This window comes from Streptopelia decaocto (genome assembly GCF_964273445.1).
Source record: "Streptopelia decaocto genome assembly, chromosome: 1".
Taxonomy (NCBI): Eukaryota; Metazoa; Chordata; class Aves; order Columbiformes; family Columbidae; genus Streptopelia; species Streptopelia decaocto.
Window position 1 is genome coordinate 110,598,829 of NC_138663.1, and position 6,000 is coordinate 110,604,828.

Sequence of the window (6,000 nt, forward strand, 5' to 3'; positions counted from 1 at the left end):
TACCTTCCTTTCAGAACTTGCACAACACTCAGGTGGAAAAAAAAAAAAAAAACACAAACAACACACCAAACAACAAAACACACAGCACACACAAAACACAAACAAAAAACAACTCCCCTCTACTTGCTCTGAATTGATCTTATGCCCAACGCCAAAAAAACAAAGAAGGAAAGAAATCCATAACTCTTCCAAGTGCTAGGAATAAATGACCACAGCTTGAGTTAAGCAAAGCCAAAGTACACAAACTCCCCATGGAATAAAAAGAATTATACTTGAGGATTTATACCAATGTGACAAGTGCTATAACATACATAGAACAAAATAAGCCTTTCACCAGCTATTTTCAGTGAGTTGTGACATTGTAAACCAGTACGAATTGTACAAACAGATGAGACTTCAGGACAAATTACCTTTGAACATAACCAAGGAAGGGAAAAATTAAAGCTTAAAACGACAAGAAGAATAAAATACTAGCACTGCCGTGGATCTTGTTACCAAACCTGATAACAAGAAACAGTCAATGCCCAATCCATTTCAGAAAAGTATCCAGATTTCTTCTGCCACAACATCCAAGACAAATACTGATAGTATTAGAATTTTTTTCTAAAAGTATCCCTAGATCAATCATGATTTCACAGAAATTGATTCACTTTTCAAATTAATATACACTTCAGTGGATACACAATTTCATTTGAAAGCAAGTATTTCATTAAAGCATATTAAGTGTGGAACATGATTGGTTGAACATAGTCTGCTGAAAGGTATTTTTAAGAAAACATTCTTACTTATCCACCAGCAAGCCCACAGGCAGGTAGAAAAACATGTATACTTAAGCTGTAACAGTAAGGTTACTGAACATTACTATAGCAGAACGACCTTTTTCTCTATTCTGTAGCTTTACTGTTTGCCTATGAAGCCATCCTGCTTTATACAACCTTCTGAAAAGAGCAAAAGGAAAAGTAATTTTCCTTACAATACCACTATGTTAGGACAAAATCTGATAATACATTGAAGATGTTTTTAAAGTACCACTACTTTAAATTCAGGCCCTGAGTAAAATAAAGCCCACTTGGAAGTCAAGAACCAATGCTTCTTAAGAACACAAAGCTGTATAAAACCTTAACAGAGATGACATTTTTCACTTTTATGCTACAATGTTATGCTGGCTATTACGAATCATTACTTGAAGGCGAAACATTCAACACAGTAATTAATGTAAGAATACTGAATCAGTGTAAGAATACTGAAATGTTAGTTCCATTCTGACATTAAACTGAGACACACACAGAGTGTGATCTATCTAGTATAATTAATCTTCAAAAAGAGAAGAACAAGAAAAAACCCAGACACTAAGAATTCACTGTCCATCTTGATCTGTATGGTTTATTACCAACATCGTAACTTTGTCTTGTCTTCTTATTACGTACTGAATTTTGCCAGACATATTTCCACTTCCCATGTCAATAAAAAGGCTTCAGTGATGTATTTTCTGGTTGTTGTGCACATGAGCCTACTGGATACTAATACCACAGTGCCACCTTTTAAGCACTGGCTGATACAGCACAGAAGTCGCTGACCAACTACCTACCTCATAAATAATAAGAGATACTCAGAATGAATACAAAGTACCACAGAACCATCTACACTATCAGGTCAGACTTACATGTTTGTCTGAAGCTGGAGATACAAATTTCCACGGGTATTACTAGCATATTCACAATTTGAAAGCCTTTCAAAGGACAACTTCAACTGACACTTTAAGTTCTGGCAGAATACAAGAAGCTACTCTAGAAACATTTTCAATCAACACCTTCAACATTTGCATATATGAGTCTAAACAAGTATTTCAAAAATCTCATCTTTCCATTTAGAAAGAATGCTTCACATATGTGAACTGGCACCATGACATCACCACACAGTCAATCTCAACAAAATGATTCTTGGTCTTTCACCAGATAGTTAATTTTGCCCTTCAGACAGTATTTTAGTCTGCCATGTTCATACAGAAATAACAGTCTACCGAAAATTTACATTATATAGGTAGCTCCAACTTGCAAAAATAATAAAAAAAAAAAGACAACACCAGAAAAGTTTGGTGGCGATTTGAAAGCAATACCCTAATATCAGCTTACTGCACTAGGCAATACCACCAATTTCCAGTTGAGCTTTGTTTTTCTGTTTGAGTAAAGACAGTAACAGGGACAGGAAAAAATGTTGCAAAACCACAAGTCACAGATATTTCTACCTCCTAACTTGAAACACTTGTAGTCAAAAGCAGTCCAAAAGATGCTTATGAAAAAGTTGGAGGTTTTGTATAAATTATGTCTTAATTTCACTCTCCATTTGTCACCTGCCTTTTAAATGTACCATGTAACGAAATTAACTCTTTCACTGCAAACACCTTTACTTACATTTATGTGTGCACGCATAGATACATACACACCAGGCACTGCACAGCTCACAGCAGTGGAAAGAAGATCATAATACAGACACCCCCAGAACAAAAGGTATCATACCATACTAAGCATAAGTGATAGACTTAACATGATCCAAAATTTACTAGACTTGATCATTTACTCAATGTTTGGATCATCAGTAAAATATATTTGCTGTCAAAGACGTAAATAAAAGGATTTTGCTTGTATTGTTAGTTATGTTGCTAAAACATTGCAGTTGTAGAAGCTCCACTTGAAGACAGTTCTTAGAAAAATAACTCAAGAAAACTTATTAAGTTTCATATTTATTACGTACTGCAGTACAAAAAGAACCATATAACTCTAATCCTAACCAAGAATACTCATGCAGGTCATACTTTGAGGCTATTCATACTGTTTAAAAATACATACAAAATTAATCATCACAGGTTTAAAGGCAAGAGGAAGAATCTAAAGACCAGTGCAACCAAAACCTGAACTTCATTTAATCACAATTTTTGAGAGGAGACAGAAAGAGAAAAGCTATTACCAGAAAACCTTTAGAAACACACTAATGTATTCTCTTGGACAACTTCAAAGGAATCCTGTCTACCATTACTCCTCTGCAACTCAGTGGACGGATGTCAGCACAGACATATCATCAAATTTGGGTGGAAAAGACATGTTTTCACAACACCTATTCAAGTTATCTTGTCTTCCTCAACATGACAACTAATGGAAGGAAAAAGGACCCTCGATGAGATCTGGGAAACAATAAGAAAGAATGGATACAGATCTCACAATACCCTCTTTACTATTATCTGCAATCACTTATAGTAAAGGTTATGAACCAAGCCAGATAAAAATACATCATAAAAGTATAGTTTCACAAGAAGCATCCAACCCAACCAAAAGATTTAAGATTAAAGGCAGATTTAAATGCTGATTTTATTGTCCTTTACTAATATGTGTAAAAATTGATATGTTAGTAATTTTATGGATTAACTGAGACAGTCTATATATACATCCATACAGGCTGTTATGGCATTCTTCAGATTGCTGCTATCAACTGACACTATTCACAAGACAGGACAAAGGGCAGGCCTTAACAAATGTTGTGAAATACTTTATTTTTAAGAATCCTGTTCCTCTCTCACTAGTAAGAGGAAATGAATTTAACATTTCTTCTTTTTACATGAAATATGTTAACTGAAAATATACTTGAAAAGGGGCAAAATAAAAGTATTGCTCTTCTCGCACATCTGGAAAACAAAATTAAAGCTATCAGGAAACACACTGACCTCTGACAATGCAGACTTTAACTGTACGTTTTAAAGAGTTTTTTAATACTAATTTCTCTGAAAAAAAGAACCGGTCAAGTGGACCTGTTACAGGACATAAGCCTATAAACAATTAGTACTCAATTTTGTAACAGTGAACACCCGCACTAAAAATAACAGACACTTATCAATACATCAGCAGGAGGGGTCGGCCTATCCACCCTCAGTATTTATTTAGAACAGAAGAAGAGGGGAAAACGAAAGCTACTGTAAAACATCAAGCTGAAAAATCTTGAAATGTAGTTATTATAACAGCAATTATAAAAGCATAACAAATAGCTGTCTTTTTAGCCAATTTCTTTAGTTAATTTTTACTGTATTCATCAGTTATAAAAGATATTAACAGACTACTAATATCATCTTCAAATTAGTTTCCACCAAAACCTTCAAAGACAGTTTTATAGTGTCTTGCTTTAAGTTTTTCCATTACTTCCCAGTGTGGAATACCTGGGCCATTCCATTTTTTTGGTGACAGGGATTCTCTGCCAAACTCCAAGGTATAGTTACTCTCAAGCAATCTAAGCAACTGCCTTTCCTCTCCTTGTTTTCTCCTTGTTAAAGCAAGGGAAAGAATAGCCAATATTACAAGTCATGTCTGAATGAGAGGAAAACAAACAACTGCATAGTCAAATGCTAACACTGAAATAGTATCAAACCATACATAAGAGCAGCAACCTTCCACCAAACCCACCTATATTAAAAAACAAATCAAAAGAAAACCAAATCTATTCTTCCCAACAGCCAATATAAATAACTGATAATATGTCAAACCTGACCTGAAGACAAGACTCTGGAATGAGCATAACTGAGGCCTTGCTACCTTTGGGGGCCTTCTATATCCAGAGCCAAACCACAACAGCAGCATCATCATACTGCAGTCAACATTTCAAAGAGGCAGTGGCAGCTCTTTTACCTGTGATTTTTTTTTTTTTTAATTAATTAACACAGCTAGAACAGCATCTGTGGCCCAGCAAACACCACAGCCCCTGCTAAGTGGACACCCGCACAGGATCCCTGGGCCAGTCAACCAGCCACCCTCTCCAAAGGGCTCCAAAAACAAAGACCAAAGTTTTCTCTGCTCAGTGCGTGGGAGTGCGGCAGCAAAACAAGAGCCAGGATCAACACGAGCACCCTCCCATCACCACACCCCTGCCCCCGCACACCCCGCGGATCCCCCGACCCCGCTGAGGTCCTCTCCCCCGGGGCAGTCTGCTCCCCCCACCCCGAACCCACAACGGGGAACCGCCAACTCCTGCCCGCTCCCCCCATGCGGGGGGGCAGGGGTCAGCCCACCGCCCGGCGGAACCGAGGGGGACCACGGGGGAGGCGGGGAACGACCGGGGTGTCACCCCCCACTCCGTCCCGAGCCTCCCTCCATGACGGGGCGCCCCCATCTGCGGGCAGCCCAAAATTCAGCCCCCACGTATCTCCCTCTGCCCGCCCCCCGCCCCGGGGCCTGCTCCCCTCACCGTGCTGCGCTGAGGGCTCGGCTCCGGCGGCGGCTGCATGCCCGCCCGCCCGTCCGGCCAGCCCCTCGGCTCTGCCCGGGGCCTCCGGGACGGCGACCGTTGGAGGGGGGCAGCACGCGAGTAGCCCCGCGCGGGCTCCCCCCCCGCTCCTCCTGGGCGCGAGCCGGCGGGGGGAGAGGTGCGTGCCCCCCCCCGGTGAGTGCGCGCGGAGCGGGGTACGGGGGGGGGGGCTGGGGCCTCTCCGGGCGGCACCGGGGTCTCCGCGACTAGGGGGGAGGGGGGGAGAGGGGGAGGGGGAGCCCCGGAGCGCGGCGCGGGGCCGGGAAGCGCTTCCGGGATAGGCGGGCTAGCGCCGCACGCTCAGTGAGGAGCGCTGAGGCCGCCGGGCGCGCGGCGAGGGGCGGGGCCCGGCCTGCGCCGACCAGGCTTCGACATGGCGCGGCCCGCGCGCGCCGGCTGCCCCCCCCACCCTCGCGAGACTTGGCGTGCGCGGGGCGGGGGTTTGAACGCGCGCGGTAACTAACGGCAGCGGGGGGAGGTGATGCCGGTGGTTCGGGCCGGTTGGTGTCGAGGGGGTGCTTGGCCGTGAGAACCCCTTGTATTCCCAACCCTCCGTCTTCATAATGCGAGTTTTTCCTCAGCTCGTTTAAAGGCTTCCCGGAGCCGGTTTCGACTCGCGGGAGGCCGCCGGCCCTGGGCGCCGGGGTTGGTAAGGGGGCGGGCAGCCGGGTGTTGCGCACGAACAGCGGAGGGGAGGGGAGGAGGAGTGTGGGCAGC

General features: G+C 43.1%; 1 protein-coding gene across 4 annotated transcripts in view; it reads right to left on the reverse strand.

The window, feature by feature from the left end:
• Positions 1-5,600, reverse strand: part of TAB3 (TGF-beta activated kinase 1 (MAP3K7) binding protein 3) — a 49,002-nt gene extending 43,402 nt beyond the window's left edge. For 2 of the 4 annotated variants that reach the window (XM_082076245.1, XM_082076244.1), the window contains exon 1: positions 5,224-5,598. The gene's annotated coding sequence lies outside the window, so the exon portion shown is untranslated. Of the gene's footprint in view, positions 1-5,223 lie in introns of all 4 variants that reach the window. The other 2 variants (XR_014186683.1, XM_082076243.1) reach the window with 2 other exon arrangements.
• Positions 5,601-6,000: the final 400 nt, after the last annotated feature.